The sequence below is a fragment of the Scyliorhinus canicula genome, chromosome 19, assembly GCF_902713615.1.
Source record: "Scyliorhinus canicula chromosome 19, sScyCan1.1, whole genome shotgun sequence".
Classification (NCBI taxonomy): domain Eukaryota; kingdom Metazoa; phylum Chordata; class Chondrichthyes; order Carcharhiniformes; family Scyliorhinidae; genus Scyliorhinus; species Scyliorhinus canicula.
This window is the reverse complement of record NC_052164.1, coordinates 35,576,978-35,596,032: the sequence shown is the minus strand read 5'-3', so window position 1 is coordinate 35,596,032 and position 19,055 is coordinate 35,576,978. Positions and strand designations below refer to the sequence as shown.

At 44.1% G+C, this 19,055-nt stretch overlaps 1 protein-coding gene across 2 annotated transcripts in view; it reads right to left on the bottom strand.

Moving 5' to 3' along the window:
• The window catches only part of gjc1 (gap junction protein gamma 1), a 108,680-nt gene that overhangs the window by 46,943 nt on the left and 42,682 nt on the right, over positions 1 to 19,055 (bottom strand). Inside the window, exon 1 of one of the 2 annotated variants that reach the window (XM_038779211.1) lies at positions 1,162 to 1,293. The exons of the other annotated variant lie outside the window; for it this stretch is intronic. The gene's annotated coding sequence lies outside the window, so the exon portion shown is untranslated. Of the gene's footprint in view, positions 1 to 1,161; positions 1,294 to 19,055 lie in introns of those variants that run through there. 2 annotated transcript variants of the gene reach the window in all.

Sequence of the window (19,055 nt, the reverse complement as noted above, 5' to 3'; positions counted from 1 at the left end):
CTGTTCGCCTTGCAGAAAAGAAGGTTGAGAGGAGATTTGATCTAGGTATTCAAAATCGTGAGGGGTCTGGACAGATTAGATAGGGAGAAACTGTTCCCACTCAGAAAAGGAATGAGAATGATAGGAAACAGATTTCAAGTAATTGGCAAAGGAAGTGATATGAGGAAAACCATTTTTACGTAGCAAGTGTTTCGGGTCTGGAATGCACTACCCCAGTGTGTGGTGGAGGCAGATTCAACTGACACATTCAAAAGGGAACTAGACTGTTATCTGAATAGGAAGAATGTGCAGGGTTACAGGGGGAAGGCAGGGGAATGGTACTATGTGAGTTGCTCATTCAGAGCAGGTGCTAACGCGATGGGCCAAATGGCCTCTTTCTGGTCCGTAACAGCTCTGTTGATTCTGTCCGTGATAAAACTCAAATAAAAAGATAGGCAAAGCTTTAAACGTGGAGCAGCAGCTAATAACTATTTTAAAAGAGTGTCCAGAAATGACACAATACACAAAAACAGCGATTGCAAATAAATCAGATGCAGAGTTACTGAAAAATTGGTTGGGTGTTGAAACGTTTAAAATAATTAAAGTTTTGCCAAACTGGAGCAAGACGAACCATATATTCAAGTTACTAATGCCATTCACAATACCTTATTTCCTTTTTTAAATTGTTTAAACACGTAAGTAATGCTGCTATCCAAAAGAATACATCTGGTTACTATCTGTCTTATCTCACTTGGGAAACATGTACTTGGGAAACCCTCTCTAAGCAGCCAAAAACATTTCAGTAAACATATTGTGGTTTGGTAATGAGCGGGACAAATTTGAAGACATTCCAATGCACCAGCTTTGTACCTTTCACCATGCAAAATATTCGTAGACAGCAAAATGTACGACACTTTCAGTCCCATTTTCAGCATAAACAACTGTGCAAAATATTAGCTGGGTTTGTTCGCCATAAACTAAGCTCTTTGGGTAGAAACATTGAATTTAGCTACTAATATGAAGGGAAGTAAAATATAATTATCATTCACAGAAAAAATGAAACTGAATTATTAAGATTAAATTTCCAAAAAATGCACATTGTAATTCAAAGTATATCGAAAATGAAAATGTAAAGGAAATATATAAACGGCACAACCAATGCTTCTAAAATAACTACTTCACCTTTTTTGGACTCATGACTTTCCCTTTCTAGGGTGAAAACCTCGTATTTCAAGAATTAACAAGAGAACAAAATTCACCCTTTCAATTCCAGACAAAGCTCAATGTACTGGGACAGTGATTGAGCTCTGTAGTCTGACCTGGCAGTTCAGTCTTCCAGCTGGACTGAATGTTGTGTCTTTTCACATGGAAATCATTATGTTGCAAACAAAAGGGCCTGGGATAGTGCATCAGCCACGCTACTTCCAGCCGTGCTTTTGTGAAGGGAGAGCCCTCACTATACAAAAAGCAAGCTTGTCTGCACGCAGGACTGGACATATATTTGTTTCCCACCCCTCTTCGGCACGTCAAAATGCTGGCTAAGTATTCAGAAGGAATTTGGAAGAGTAAAATAACCTTTACTCCTATTGTCTGAAGCTAAGGCTTCCATTTGGAAAGCAAAACCTTCCTTTTGGTTTTGTCTCTATTCGCCAACCGTCTGAGAGAAGCAGTTGCTGGAACTCTTCTATATTATCCAGCACTTTATACATCTCTTATTTTTTTTAACGAAAAAGTAGAAGCAAACACCTTGAACTAAATGAAAAGCAATGCATGCGGTGGATGCTGGAAATCTAAAATTAAAATAGAAAATGCTCGAATACTCGTCAGTCCTGATGAAAAGTCACAGACCTGTGAACTTTGCTTCTCTGTCTGCATGTTGCCAGATCTGCTGAAATTTTCCAGTTTTTTTTCTGTTTATAATACCATCAAGTAAACTGTGCGTAGTCATAATATACACATAAGTATATGATGGTGCACATACAGGCAGTGATTGACACACAGGATGACCAATGAACACACAGAACACAGCAGCCAATCACCAGACAGGACACGACCACTATAAAGCCGGAGGGCACTAGTTTTCCCGCTCTCTTGGGATCCAGCCTCTGAGACAGTCAGAGCCCGTGAGTAACAACTAGAACATACACCATGTGGTAGTACAATCTGGTCAGGTTAGCCTCAGGTCTCCGGTCAACTCAGCATAGTGTCAACCCACAGTTAAAGTATGTATGATAGTTAAGAGTTCAATAAAATCGAGTTGCATTTCTTCAAATGTTGGAAGACTGTCTCTCTCACTACTGCAGTAAATGCAGTCCTCGCAGACGCAGCTTACCCAACACATCATGCGTTTCCACAAAAAACTGCATTGATTGAGCCATTGAACCATACAATCCCGATGTGCAGAAGGAGGTTGATGTGAATACCCCCCTGAAAGAGTACCTGACCTAGGCCGACTCCACGGCCCCATAACCCCACCTAACCTGCATACCTCTCGACACTAAGGGGCACTTTTATCATGACCAATCCACCTAATCTGTACATTTTTGGACTGACGGATTGAAAAACTTTGGACAATCTTTGGACTAACTTGTGTTATAAATTGAATTACCTTGAGGTTTTTGGGAAAGATAACATATTGCAAGCAATTTGTTTTTACAGGTCACTTACGAACATAAAATGGAGTCCTGGGAGCCAGGTATAAGCTTTTAATCAATGTCCCCATTAACAGCGCAAGTTGTCAATACTAATAGAACTTGGCATTCTGATTTAAAATTTATCCACAGTGACCAAACACTGCCACAAACTCTTTCTAAACCTGCCACGCCCGTAAAATTTAAACAGGGCAAACCAATCAATTTTTAAAAAATGCAACAATTAGCCTCAGGTTACCTAGGCTTCATAAATGAGATTTCCAAGGGCTCAGGATTTGCCTGTGCCCCATAAGCCGTAGGTCATAAAGGATCCAAAAATGAGAGGGCACAGATTTAAAGGAATTAATGAATGAAATGAAAATGAAATGAAAATCGCTTATTGTCACAAGTAGGCTTCAAATGAAGTTACTGTGAAAAGCCCCTAGTCGCCACCATCCGGCGCCTGTTCAGGGAGGCTGGTCCGGGAATTAAACCGTGCTGCTGGCCTGCCTTGGTCTGCTTTCAAAGCCATTAACATAAGAAACAAAAGTTATATGAGAAAAAACTTCATCACACAGCAATCGCAATGACAGGAAACTGACTGGCAGAGATCTACTTACAACTTCACTAGCTGACCATAGACGTATTGAATTGTTTAAAGGCCTGTTTTTAAAAAATACAAAAGAAGACACTGATCAAAAATGGCTGTTGTCTGACACCGTAAGTTGACAGTTTTTGTGGAAGGTTCCTATCTGCAATAGAGACCTGTGTTATGGAATTTCACACTTGCTGAGTGCTCAGGTGCACTTCAAACCGGGACTCAATTGTAAGGAAAGCATTAAAAATGCAAAGTGCTGGACTGTGATCAGCTGCAGTTCTATCAAGACAATGGGATCTGCTAACCATCCAGATATTGATCAGACATTCAAAATCCCCTGTGGAAGATTAAATAACTCCATCATCTGTTGATTTCCATCTTGAAATTTGTCAAAGGTTTCACTTGGTCTGCAACAATCAATGTAATGAAAATGAAATTGAAAATCGCTTATTGTCACAAGTAGGCTTCAAATGAAGTTAGTGTGAAAAGCCTCTAGTCGCCACATTCTGGCGCCTGTTCGGGGAGGCTGGTACAGGAATTGAACCATGCCGCTGGCCTGCCCTGGTCTGTTTTAAAAGCCAGCGATTTAGCCCAGTGTGCTAAACCTAAGACATGATAATCAAATTCTTTTCTGGGAATATACAGACAGGAGTTTAAAAACTGGTTCTGCCAAGCAGAATTAGAAAGAAGGAGAAAGAAACAACACAGTCAGCCATAAATATAGCGAGAAGAGAGCAGTAAAGATCTCTCTCTCTCTTATATATAGAATCTTCAACAAAGTGAACACCAGAATTTGACAGAAATCAATTAACTTCAAACAGCTGCAACATTGAACAATCTATGTGTCAAAAATAAGCAAAGGACGTCATTGTATATTATTTTAATTTTTTATTGGGCTCTAGCTTTCTTACTTCTGACATTTGTGTAATATAGTATAATATAGGGAACAGGATTCTCCCTCGGCGGGATTCTCCGGTCTGCCAGTAGTGCACCCATGCCCAAGGGTTTCCCGGCGGCGTGAGGTGGCAACAATGGGAAAGTCCACTGTCAGGTGGCCAAAATGGAGAATCCCGCGGATGGTGAGGATGTGCCGCAGAGAAACACATGGCTGGGGGACTGGAGAATCCCACAGAGTGTATTGTATTTTTTTCTCAGATTTAGTAACTAATAAACTTACGCTTTCTTTGACTCAACAAAATATGATTTGATTGGTTTCTTGTTAACAAATAAATACTTTTGGATTCGTAAAGGCATTTAAGGAAAAAAAATATTTTATAATCTTTGTTATGACCAACTGTATGGGGCTGAATAGAAGAGGAGCCGGTTCTCTCTCCCTCACCTGGTCAAAATATAGCAAGGAGCTAGGGTCTGGAATGCACTACCTGAGAGTGTGGGGCGGCAATTTCAACTGAAGCATTCAAAGGGCGATTAGACTGTTCATTGAAAAGGAGGAATATGCAAGGTCACAGGGAGAGGGCGGGGAATGACACTAACTGAGTTGCTTATCGGCAATGCCTATACAGACACGATGGGGCGAATGGTCTCTTTCTGCGCCAGAACAATTCCATTATTCTATTTGGCCTTGACAACTATCCAAACTTGAAAACTATCCAAAAATCATCAAGAATGTTGAACCATTTCAATTAAAAGATATTGCCGGCTAATCGAACCACTGTAGCCTATAGCTCGTAATTTGGTCATTCAGGCCATTTAGCTTGAGGTGAAAGCAGAGGTACAAAAACCAAATTCAGTATGAAACAATCCCATACAATTCAATATCCACTTATGTAATTAAATGTACTTATGACCCGAACACTCTTAATAGCTAACATGTTGTTCAGATGCCATTGATTCAAGTTCTTGACATGCCAATTTGCTGTGCGTGCCCACTTTTCATAAATCTCAGAGGACATTTGCATGTGGAGTCTCTGCTTTGCAGTTGCGATTTTCTGGAGGATACTGGTTTCCAGAGCATGTATCATTTTGAGGCAGACAAATGATATATCAGGAGTGGTGTATCATTATAACTGATCTGCAGGGCCACTTTGGTGAATACAAAGCAACCGATAAATAAACAAAGTGAAGGATACAGATATTAAAGATTATTTGTCAATTCACCAACATCAGGAACAATTGACTATTTGCAGCACCAGGAATACACAAACAATCTAATTTCCATTTTGTACAGTTTTTAGCGGGTGCTGCTCACACCTTGAAATGGGGATTATAAAATCAGGACTGAATAATTTTTATATATTCCTTGACTCTCTAAAGCAGTCAGGTGGGTCGTGGGCAGGTGTTGGCAGGGTCACAGGGCCATCGGTCGCAGCGTTCCTGATCGCGGGAAGTAGTGCCGAACGGCCAAGACCGGCTTTTGAAAATGCTGGCTGCGACTGGCTTTCAGAATGCTGGCCATCTCGCGCATGCGTGCCCCCTCATCAGTGCGCAGGCCCAGAACACAGCGAGGCAGACCACCTCCTCTTGATGTCAGCACGCTGACCCAGGAGCAGATTTTTAAAAAAAATTTATACAGTCTTCCTGCATGGAGTGGCAGCAGAGAGCAGGTAATGTTGCCCGTACACTGACGTCATGTGCTCTGGGCGTGAGAGAGATTGCTCCATTTAGTAGCTACCAGCAGTGCTGGTGTGAGCTCCAGGACCTCTGCTGAACAACCCATGAAGAAGAAGCTGAAAACAGGGAATGAAGCAGTATAAAGATGATTTCTTGAGCTATGGGTTTATTAATTCTGCCCCTGCAAATCTCACGTGTGTTATATGCAGGGAAGTACTGGCAAATGAAAGACTCAAAACTTCAAAGGTATTTGAAGGCATGGCAAGTTCGACAACAAACCTCTTGACTTTTACAATGGATGCAGTGAAAATGTCCTCTATATTGACTGGTACTCACTAGTCCTAGTGGATACGACTGAGTTTGTAAGGAGTATCCAGGAAGGCTTCTCCAAACAGTATGTAGATAGTCCAACTGGGGAAGGGGCCGTACGTGGTCGACATTTCAGTAGTGGAGCAGTTTGGGAACAGTGACCACAATTCAGTAAGCTTTAAGGTACTGATGGATAAAGATAAGTGTAGTCCTCAGGTGAAGATGCTAAATTGGGGGAAGGCTAATTACAATAATATTGGTCAGGAACTGAAGAATATAGATTGGGGGCAGATATTTGAGGGCAAATCAACATCTGGCATGTGGAGGCAGCACGGTGGCGCAGTGAGTTAGCCCTGCTGCCCATGGCGCCGAGGTCCCAGGTTCGACCCCGGCTCTGGGTCACTGTCCGTGTGGAGTTTGCACATTCTCCTCGTGTTAGCGTGGGTTTCTACCCCACAACCCAAAGATGTGCAGGCTAGGTAGATTGGCCACGCTAAATTGCCCCTTAATTGGATAAAATGAATTGGTTACTCTAAATTTTTTTTTTTAAAATCTGGCATGTGGGAAGCTTTCAAGTGTAAGTTGACAGGAATTCAGGACCGGCACATTCCTGTAAGGATGAAAGATAAGTATGGCAAGTTTCGAGAACCTTGGATAACGTGAGATATTGTGAGCCGCGTCAAAAACAAAAAGGAAGCATTTGTCAAGGCTAAGAGGCTGGAAACACATCAAGCAAGTGTGGAACACAAGGAAAGTAGAAATAAAGTTAAGCAAGGAGTCAGGTGGGCTAAAAGGGGTCATGAAAAGTAATTGGCCAGCAGGATTAAGGAAAATCCGAAGGTTTTTTATACATATATAAAGAGCAAGAGGGTAGCCAGGAAGTGGGTTGGCCCGCTCAAGGACAGGGGAGGTAATCTATGAGTGGAGCCAGAGGAAATTAAATGAGAACTTTGCATCAGTATTCACCAAAGAGAAGGACTTGGTGGATGATGAGTCTGGAGAAAGGTGCGTAGATAGTTTGGAACATGTTGAGATCAAAAAGAAGGAAATATTAGGGGTCTTGAAAAACATTATGAGTCCCCAGGGCCTAATGGGAAATTTCCCAGGATACTGAGAGAGGCAAAGGAGGAAATTACTGGGGCCTTGAGAGAAATCTTCACTAGCTACAGGGGAGGTCCTAGAGGATTGGGGAATAGCCAATGTTATTCCTTTGTTTAAAAAGGGTAGAAAGGATAATCCAGGTAATTACAAGCCAGTGAGCCTTATGTCAGTGGTAGGGAAATTATTGGAGAGGGTTCTTCAAGACCGGATTTACTCCTACTTGGCAATAAGTGGACATATTAATGAGAGGTTTTGTGAAGGGGAGGTTGTGTCTCACTAACTTGTTTGAGTTTTTTGAGGAAATGTCAAAGATGATTGAATAGTATAGGGCAGTGGATGTTGGACATCAGTAAGTCCTTTGACAAGGTCCCTAATGGCAGACTGGTACAGAAGACAAAGTCGCACGGGATCAGAGGTAAGCTGGCAAGATGGATACTGAACTGGCTTGGCCATAGAAGACAGAGCGTAGCAGTGGAAGGGTGCATTTCTGAATGGAGTGTTGTGACTACTGCCATTCCTTAGGGATCAGTGCTGGGATTCTTGCTGTTTGTAATATATAGAAATGATTTGGAGGAAAATGTAACTGTTTTGATTAGGAAGTTTGCAGACGACTCAAAAGTTGGTGGAATTGCGGATAGCAATGAGGACCTTCAGGATATAGATCGGTCGGAGACTTGGGCGGAGAGATGGCAGATGGAGTTTAATCCGGACAAATGTGAGGTAATGCATTTTGGAATGTCTAATACAGGTAGGGAATATACAGTAAATGGCAGAACCCTTAAGAGTATTGATAGACAGAGAGATCTGGGTGTACAGGTACACAGGTTCCTGAAAGTGGCAACGCAGGTGGAGAAGGTAGTCAAGGAGGCATACAGCATGCTCGCCTTCATCGGCCGGGGCATTGAGTTTAAAAGTTGGCAAGTCATGTTGCAGCTTTATAGAACCTTAGTGAGGTCACACTTGCAATATAGTGTTCAAATCCGGTCGCCACACTACCAGAAGATCTTGGCGAGGGTACAGAAATAATTTGCCAGGATGTTGCCTGGTATGGAGAACATCAGCTATGAGGAGAGGTTGGAGAAAATTGGTTTGTTCTTACTGGAACGACAGAGGTCGAGGGGCAACCTAATAGAAATCTACAAAAATATGAGGGACATGGACAGAGTGCATAGTCAGAAGCTTTTTCCCAAGGTGGAAGAGTCAATTGTTAGGAGGCATAGGTGTAAGGTGTGAGGAGCAAGGTTTCAAGGAGATGTACGAGGCAAGATTTTTACACAGAGGGTGGTGGGAGCCTGGAACTCGCTGTCGGGGCAGGTAATGGAAGCAGATATGATAGTGATGTTTAAAGGGCATCTTGACAAATACATGAAAATAGAGGGATATGGTCCCCGGAAGGGTAGCTGATTTTAGTTCAGTCAGGCAGCATGGTTGGTGCAGGCTTGGAGGGCCGAAGAGTCTGTTCCTATGCTGTAATTTTCTTTGTTCTTTGTTATGTCATCAGCTGAAGTCCTTAGCAGAAATGTAACATTGAATAACAAAGCAAATGAGATCTTGACAACCAAGCAGACTCACCTCTCACATAAAAGGTAAGCAAAAATGGTGGGTCGTGAAGTTTGGGCAGCGTGGGTTAAGAAGTTTGTGCGGCGTAGAGTGTGAAGGTTGGCCAGCGTGGGTCCCGAAGGATGGCTGGTTGCTAAAATTGGGTCACAGGCAAAAAAGTTTGAAAAACACTACTCTAAAGATGGCTCTTTGCCTTCTGCTTCCTTTGTTTCATGCCAAACGTTTTTCTTCTTTATCTCCTCTGTTTTATGTCTTTTGGTGGGAGTTGTTTCAACTTATTTTGTTTTTGTTCCAACCTTTACTTTTAAGAAGACTGATTTTAGATCTGGTATCTTTCTGTCTGTCACAACACAAGAACCAAGTTAACTGTAGCACTAATGCTTTCTCTGTCTGCCAGATTCCAAACTGATGACATGAGAGAAACAGCAGCAGCTGAGAGGTATGCATAGTGAGAGGGGCCAGGGTTTGGGAGCCTTCACTGGGATTGTGATATGCAGTTATAGCAGCAGACAAGTCATCATTAGTAGTGGCAGCATTTGGAAATAACATGCTTGTTTGGTAACATGAGGCCGGAACAGCTCACCTCCTCTCAGAAGCGGTTCAGTCAGGGCCTGGTCCTGAGATTAAGGCACAGCCAGAGTTACCGTATAAGCTAAAACTTGCAGAATGCCCACGCACATCTGGCCTACCACACCAGCATTAGATAACAGACTGCCAGCCAATAAAATCAAAGGGATCAGGAGACATTGGAATAACTCAAACTCACTTGATTAGTATAAGCCACAATGATTGCTAGGAAGGGATTCCAACCATATGGTTGTTGCCATAAAATAAAACTCATTGAAATGTGTGGCCATTCAGCCTATCACGTCTGTGTCGGCCAAAAATAGCTAAGATTTTAATCCCACTTTTTGGAGACAATTGTTTGGTCCCATTTGTCGTGGGAATCAATTCACCGTTGAAAGGTTCGTTGACCTTGGGCGGGAATTTCCGGGCGAACGGGAACAGAAAACCTCGCAGTTAATTTCTTGGCCCATAGCCCTTTAGGTTATGTCAATTCCTGCTTGGTAAGTACATTTTAAATGCCAGGAAAGTTCCTGGCACAGTCACCTTTTCAGACAGTGAGTTCCAAATCCCCAACTTGCTCTGGATGAAAAATAAATTCTACTCATGTCCCCACTAATCCTTCTCTCAATTACTTTAGATCTAAACCCCATGGCTGTTGACCTCTCAGCTAAGGCCCATGATGGGTTTATACATTTTATATCTCCCCTCAGCATCCTCTGTTCCACAGAAAATAAGCCCAGCCTATCACATTTCAAAAGGCGATTTCATTTTTTTAGCATTAAATCTGATAATTTTAGTATATTGTTATGTTGAAATGTGGGTTTAACCAGACACCTTTCCCAGCATCCCCCTCACCAAGCCTCGCCACATCTCTTAAACAAGATGGATGAAAATCTTAATGCACCTTTCGATAATGTAGCTTAAACAATTTATTGTATGAAATACAGCAAACTATTAATCCATTTAAACACCAAAATTAAGTTTTTAAACTGTCAGAAGTCCCCGGGCATATCTTAAATTTCAAAGTTGAATGATTAAATCTGTTCTGCTACCAGAGTCATCAGGAATGGTTGGACGAATCGGCAATGACGAGCAATGACATTGGTGTGTGCTGGATACTGGCTAAAGGTTTCCGTTTGTTCTCATCAGGAGAACCGGAACATCCCGGGCTTCCTGGCATCGGAGGGTGCGGTAAATGGGAAAACCTGTTGACAGCGGCGGTGGGGGTAGATCCCGTTGCTGGCCAATGGCAGGCCGCACACTGCAGGGTGGGGGGGGGGGGGGGGGGGGGGGGGTGAGGGGTGGGGGGGGGGGGGATGGAATGGTTATTGTCCCCCTCCCCTTCCCCCAAACTGTGTACAATGGTTTTGAGTGACATTGCCTGGTCCCAGCCGGTCAGGTCTATTGATAACTAAGCTATTAGTAGAATCAACAGTTCTACTTTCAGATTGTGGTGTTGTACTTATGATCAAGATAACAAGCTGGATTTTCCAGCCCCTCACCACATCATGTTCTCCGAGGCAGCTCGCTATTGGCCACCGGTGGGATTTTCCGAACCCCTGCGTCCCACCGCCGGGAAACATGCCACGGGCGGGTCACCTGCCACAGGACCAGAAGATCCCAATAGTAGGCAGAAAATCCCACCCAACAAAAAAACAGCAGTAAATTCAAACAACAAGGATTAGGTTTATTCTTGGCTGTTTCGTCACTTCAATCCTGATTGTAGTGGAATATCAACTTAAGATTTATGAGCATGGGAATATTGAGCTTGTACGAATCTCAATGCTGTTACTAAATTACCAAACCCAGGTTACCATGAAATTGTGCTCGAATCTCCAACCAGAAATTGCAACTGGTAAAATCTGTCACATCACTGCAATGATCTAAGTCCAGGAAGCAGCATAATAAGACCATTTGTAATTTCTTTAAAAGGTCTGTGGAATCGGTATTGCTTTTAAGAATGTTTGAACAAAAAACTTTTAGATCAATTGTAAAAGGGTCAATTAATTTTCTTAGGTAATACGAAATACTGGTCCCTGTGACTTGGTGGGCCTTGACCTGCAGCTGTACCAACAGGAAAGAAGTTAAGAAATAAGCCGTGTAGCTGGAAGACACAAAGGAGAGCCGAAGGCACAAAGGAAAGGAGAGCAGCCACTAAAGGAGCTGGAGGGTGAATGTGATGAACGCACAGACACAGATACAAAAGCAGACAGAGACAGAAAGAGGAAAATAGAGAAGTCATATGAGGAAAACAACCAAATAACTCTCAAGAAAGTGTTCAGTTTTTCTATTTGGTAGAAAAGCAGACAGGAGCACTTGGAGATACTGAGCGAGCTGACCAAAAAGGTCTAAAACACAAAAGGCTGTGTTAATAGTTCATAGATGCTAAATAGCTGCGTGTTTTCCCAAAAAGGGCCAAACCATGAAACAGGGTGTTATTGGTAGAGTTGGTTGAAAAAGAACTCTGATAAACTACACCATCTTGACTCAAGGGAAAGGGGCATTTGTAGATCCTTGCTGCTCATAATCATACTCTTGAAACACAAAGGTGAAAATCAAATAGGACTCCTGACCTACCCTGTTTGGACAAAGGACAACATATTGTAGAACTATATGCAGAACTTTACACTGTTCCCCGCCACCTCTCCCATCACGTTCTGAGGTGGGGGAGCATAAAATTGCATGGACAAGATTCCCTCTGGCATTCCACCCCCCCCCCCGACCTGGTAATGATTTTATTGTGTTGCGGGCAGGGCCTTGGAACGAAAGCCCACCCTTGCACCAATGAAGACCCAGGGTCTTTTCCCGCCCAGCCCCAATTCTTAGGCTGGCAGATGGATGACAGTTTGGTGGGGGAGGGTGGGGTTTGGGGGGGGGTAAACAGAGTTGGGTCTCAGGTGGAAACACTGGGTGAGGGGGGGAGGTGCCTCCACTCAAAGCCCCCTTCTGACTGAGGACGGCTGCTACTTAAGGCCCGATGTTCTCAGGACCTCACTCCCTCCCAGTCTATCCCCGAGACCCCAATCACCACCCTTGTGAGCCCCCCCTCCCGCAGGCATTGCCTACCCTCCACACTTAGTTCTTGGCAGCTTCCTGCAGTGCTTCTTCTGGCCACTGCAGATTTGTGCCTAATGGGACTGGAGAGCTTATGGTCAATCTGATTGGCCACCAGTTCTCCATGATGGGAGGAGTCCTTTCGAGTGAGGGCAGAAGTCCTGCCTGAATCCAGCCAATGCTCATTAGAGCACAAAATAGCTTCAGGGCTGCTGGAGTCAGTGGAATGTGCTCCCCACCATGCTGAAAATTTAGGCCCCCTGCACCTATGGACATTTGTGTGGGGAACGACGCAAAGGTTTGTGGTGCATGAGCCGCATCTTTTCTGTATCACATATTTAAAGTGAACTTTACCTTTACATCGGAAATCTCATTTGCCCATTGATTCACATGAAACTTGCATCGCTTCTGCTTCATTTTAAAGTAAAAGCTACATAAACTGGAATTGTGTAGTTAAATGCACAATTTGGGAGTCATTCAATAAATCTGGCTATTTCGATTTACACTTTCCCCACAAGGATTTTAACATGACCCCCAGTTCCAAAATTCAGAGTTCCGCCCCAGTGATAATCTTTTGATGTTTTGTGAGTCTGAGCAACATTGCCCATTTCCTCAAATGTTTCAGAAACACCCCCTCTCAAGTTTACAAAGTATAATTTAAACGGAATGGGATACTTCACATCCAAAGGTCTCACGCCACAGGCACCACAAAAGCTTTTTTTTTTATTTGTTCATGGGATGGGGACGTTGCTGGCTGGGCCAGCATTTGTTGCCCAACCTTAATTGCCCGAGAGTTGAGTAGTTTGCTAGGCCATTTCAGAGGGTAGTTAAGAGTCAGCCGCATTGCTGTGGGTGTGGAGTCACAGGTAGACCAGGCCAGGTAAGGACAGCAGATTTATTTCCCTAAAGGGCATTAGTAAACAAGATGGGGTTTTAATGACAGTCAATTCATGGTCAGCATTAGGCCTTGAGGGGTGGCACGGTTGCACAGTGGTTAGCATTGCTGCCTACCCAGGTTCGATCCCAGCCCCGGGTCAGTGTCCATGTGGAGTTTACATATTCTCCCCGTGTCTGCGTGGGTTTCACCAGCACAACCCAAAGATGTGCAGAGTAGGTGGATTGGCTGCGCTAAATTGCCCCTTAATTGGAAAAAAGAATCGGGTACTCTAAATTTATTTCTAAAAATGTTCTAAAAAGCATTAGACCTTGATTTCCAGATTCTTACAGAAGGCCATGGTAGGATATGAACCCAGGATTACTCGCCCAGCAATAATACCACTACACCACTGGATTCCCTGTTTTGTGCTTGAAATAAAAGTTACAATTGCTCTGATACTTGGGGGGGGGGGGGGGGGGCTTTGCGAGGAGGTGTGTTCTTCCAGCTGTGGGAGTTAAAAGCTCCTCTCAAGCTCCAGAACATCTCTTATCCTCACTGATACCTCCTGAGCATTCTGTATTTTTATTCTCCATTTGACTGGTACTATGTTGAGAATTATTCCATTTGTCAATTGGATTGGCACAAAGATGTATCTAATTTTTCTCACCAAGTCGATAATCTTGTACAATGATGATATCATTTCAGAGGTTCCAATTCTCATGGGTGTTTCAAGATTACAGACATAAATAGCGATTAAAGTCTTGGCTACCTTGTCTTTCAGTAAATTGGGGGCCGGTTTAGCTCAGTTGGCTAGACAGCTGGTTCATGATGCAGAGCAAGGCCATCAACCACAGGTTCAATTCCTATACCAGCTGAGGTTATTCATGAAGGCCCCACCTTCACAACTTTGCCTGAGGTGTGGTGATCCTCAGGTTAAATCACCTCAAAGGCCACTAGTCATCAGTAAATACCATTGACATCTACTTGCAATCTGTACACAATGCCAGCAAGGTGAGCATGTTGTTATAATCTAGCACATAAATGTGCATCTGACCTTAATATGAGGAACCAATTTAAATGATGGAGCCTTTTTACAAAGACTGTTAAAGAGTTGAAGCAGTCAATTTGGCTCTCGTATGTCTACTGTTTTCCTAATGAGTAAGAGCCGAGCTGTGGAGTCGCATTGACTCAGACATTATTCAGTTGAAGAAAATGGCAAAAACATTACGAAAAAATTCTTTGATCACTATGCCAAAGAAGCTACTGTAATGAAGGAGTCCAAAAGAACAGGCTCCTCTTCTGGTTAAAAACGAACAGTCAAGCAAACCAGAATAGTTGCGATAAGTGGTCAAAGCCAGTTTGCGTGTTACTCACTTTCCACGGCATGAATGAGCAGACGAAGAATTTAAATTCCGTCCTTATGATTCCTTTTCTTCTTCTTACCGACACAAACTTCCTCAAGTGTTGGCAGCCGTGTGCCTGATCAGTTCAATTTGCACTGGTGAGTGTGGGTGGGTGGAGAGAGGAGGGGAAGTTAAGCGCTTTTGATAAAATAATAAAGCACAGCTACATTTTTAAAAATGGACACAAATTAAGATCTGATTAGCAAGCTAAATAGGGAATAATACTCTGCAAAGCTGGTGAATAATGAAAGGAATCCGTTCATATTTCACATGAAAGAACACAAGAATTAGCTTTACTAACAAGAAACGCCATTATAGGTCTAATCAGCCTGTATCCTGTTAATGGATTAAGCCTACCTACTCACCATCTCACAGAACTCTTAATCCCACTCACTATTCTAGAAATGTATTTGATTACATCTCAAATCTGTTTATACCCTCCTCTTCAACACCCCTCACAGGTTGTTCATCCCAGAAGTCTACGACATCTTAAGAAACAATTTTCTGTCTGAATTAGTTTATTTTTAACCACTAAGCTTCTTATGCAGGTTTTGAATTTGCGGGTCATGGGCCAGGGTTTTGAGAACCCCAAAGTTTATCATGGAGTTCACCTGACCCACAACTTTTAATAGATTGTGGTATGTGGAGCACACGGCCCACTCAACAGGTGTGGTACAGCAGAAATGGAAAAGTATTTTTTAAAACAAAACAATGTTTATTCCATGAACTCAAGTTAACCTTTTTAAAACATACAGTGAACATCTTAGCAACCATCAATTCAAATACAACCCCCAAAGAATGCAACACTAAGTAATCCTTAATAACTTCCCACACAATATCCAGAAGACAAAAGAAACACCTTTTAACAGAAGCACATTAGGTTTACATTCACTACTGAGAACATTTATAATTCTGAATTCACCAAATGATCAAGAGATAGTCTTTCCATGGCAGAGAGATCAACAGTACACCTGCTCTGTCAGGCTTCAGCTCCAACACTGAAAACGAAACTAAAACACACCCTGCAGCAAACAGCCTAAAACAAAAGTAAAAAGCCGACAGACAGCCCAGCTCACCCACACTCTGACATCACTGCAGTAATATGAGCAGCCAAACATTTCTTAAAGCGACATTCTCATGACAATGTGTCCTTTGGCATTTGAATTCTTTGCCATAATGAACAAATTGGCTCAAACTATGTCTACCATCTGTTTCATAATCTTTAAGGGATCCAAGAATCAGCTTGTCAAAACAGTTCTGATAGGAGTCAACCTGAGCCTCATGTAATTACTTTTGTACTTTGATAACTCTTTTCGTTTCTCTCTGTATATTGAGGTGAATGGTGAAGGCTACTGTGGTGCTTTTTTATAATTAAGAGGGGGTTTCATCATAGAGCCCCGACAGTGCAGAAGGAGGCCATTCTGCACCGACCCTCCAAATCGGCACCCTACCTAGGCCCATTCTCCCGCTCTATCCCCGTATCTCCATAACCCTATCTAATCTGCACATCTTTGGACCCGAAGGGGCAATTTACCATGACCAACCACCAAACCTGCCCATCTTTGGAGTGTGGGAGGAAACCAGAACACCTGGAGGAAACCCACACAGAGAAAGTGAAAACTCCACACAGACAGTCATCCAAAGCCGGAATTGAACCCAGGCCCTGCTGCTGTGAGGCAACAGTGCTAACATTGTGCCAACTTTCTTCTTGACAACATTTTTGTTAAACTCAATCAGGGAGAAAATAAATTACTTCTGGAAGCCAAATCATAATAAACCTTCAAAGTCAGGCATATATTTTACAGTCTGATTTTTAAAAAATTCTCATAGCTTGGCTGGTTGTTTGTTGACCATTTATTATTGCTACTTAACTGCAATTTAAACACCAAAGATACCTACAAGAATAGTCAATGTTGGTGGCGGTGGAATTCATAATTGGAAGGCATAAAGAACAGACAAATAGCAGTCATGCCTGGGAGAGGCTGGTCAATGCCCAAGTGGAATCTGACATCCAGCATACAAAGCTCTAATTTTGAGTTCCAGGAATAGAACATAGAACATAAAGTGCAGAAGGAGGCCATTCGGCCCATCGAGTCTGCACCGACCCACTTAAGCCCTCATTTCCATCCCATCCCCGTAACCCAATAACCCCTCCTAACCTTTTTGGACACTAAGGGCAATTTAGCATTGTCAATCCACCTAACCTGCACGTCTTTGGACTGTGGGAGGAAACCAGAGCACCCGGAGGAAATCCACGCAGACACGGGTAGAATGTGCAGACTCCGCACAGTGACCCAGCGGGGAATCGAATACTAAAGATGTGGAGCTTACAACAATATCGATGTCCGGTACTGTAGATGCATTGAAAAAAGAGTGTTTGGAAATCTCTTTCAAAGTTTAAATATTTAAAGATTCCCTACAGTGCAGATGGAGGCCATTTGGCCAATTGAGTCTGCACCGATCCTTCGAAAGACCTCTCTACCCTATCCCAACCCCGCTCTGTAACCCCACTCAACCTTTGGACAGTAAGGGGCAATTTAGCATGGTCAATCCACCTAAGCTGCACATCTTTGGGAGAAAACCGGAGCACCCGGAGGAAACCCACACACACACGGGGAGAATGTGCAAACTCCACACAGTCACCCGAAGTTGGAATTGAACCCGGTCCCTGGTGCTGCGATGCAGCAGTGCTAACACTCTACCACCATGCCGCATTCTAAAGTCTGCAAACTGGCTTGTTTGTTTGGTGCTGGAACACTCTTTGAAGGACAACCCTGTGGAAAAGGTTGCAAAGACATTCAATTAAGTTGTAAACAACACACTCCAAACTTATCTCACCTTGCAGTTAACTAGAGATGTAACTAGGGTGCCTGATTCAAGTGGTTTTGCCCATCTCAACTGAGAAAGAAAGGAAATGATCTAGAAAACCTTTGATAAAATGCTATTCAGAAAGCGGGATGCGGCCAGGGAGATTGGTGGTGTTAAGGATCGGGGAGGAAATGTGGTGCGGAGGGAGGTAGACATTAATGGGGTCTTCAGGGACTTTTATGAGAGACTATATCGGTCCGAACCTCCAACGGAGGAGGGGGGGATGGGACGCTTTTTAGACCGGCTGAGGTTCCCGAGGGTGGAGGAGGGACGGGTGGAGGGTCTGGGGGCGCCAGTTGAGCTTGAGGAGCTGGTCAAAGGGATAGGGAACATGCAGTCGGGGAAGGCGCCGGGGCCGGATGGGTTCCCGGTTGAATTTTACAAGACGTTTGCAGACCTGCTGGGCCCCCTGTTGGTTTGGACCTTTAACAAGGCAAGGAAGGGGGGGCTTTGCCCCCGACGATGTCTCGGGTGCAGATCTCCTTGATTCTTAAGCAAGACAAGGTTCCCCTGCGGTGCGGGTCATACAGGCCGATCTCACTCTTGAATGTGGACGCCAAGTTGTTGGCAAAGATCTTAGCCACGCGGATTGAGGACTGTGTGCCGCAGGTTATTCACGAGGATCAAACGAGGTTTGTGAAGGGGAGGCAGCTGAACGCTAATATACGGAGGCTCTTGAACGTCATAATGATGCCGGCGGTAGAAGGGGAGGCGGAGATAGTGGTGGCGCTAGATGCAGAGAAGGCATTTGATAGGGTTGAGTGGGGGTACTTGGGGGAGGTGCTGGAAAGGTTCGGGTTTGGGGAGGTGTTTGTCAGTTGGGCGAGGCTGTTGTATGAGGCCCCGATGGCGAGTGTGGCCACGAATAAGAGGAGGTCGGAGTATTTTCGATTATATCGAGGGACGAGGCAGGGGTGTCCTCTGTCCCCCCTACTTTTTGCGCTGGAATTTGAACCCCTGGCTATGGCGCTGAGGGAGTCGGGGGATTGGAGGGGCCTGGTCCGGGGTGGGGAGGAGCACTGAGTGTCGCTCTACGCGGACGACATTTTGTTGTATATGGCGGACCCGGTGGAGGGAATGCCGGTGGTGATGGGGATTTTCCGGGAATTTGGGGATTTCTCAGGGTATAAGCTTAACTTTGGGAAAAGCGAGCTGTTTGCGGTACACCCGGGGGACCAGGAGGGGGGATTGGGAGGCTTGCGCTGAAAAGGGCGGAGAGGAGCTTCAGGTACTTGGAGGTTCAGGTGGCCAGGAGCTGGGGGGCCTTGCATAAGCTTAACCTCACAAGGCTGGTGGAGCAAATGGAGGAGGAGTTTAAGAGGTGGGACATGCTGCCGCTGTCTCTGGCGGGTAGGGTGCAGTCAGTCAAGATGACGGTGCTCCCGAGGTTTCTGTTCCTGTTCCAGTGCCTCCCCATCCTTATCCTGAAGGCCTTTTTCAGGCGGGTTAACAGGAGCATTACGGGGTTTGTGTGGGCGCACGGGACCCCGAGGGTGAAAAGGGTGTTTCTGGAGCGGGGCAGGGATAGGGGGGGGGCT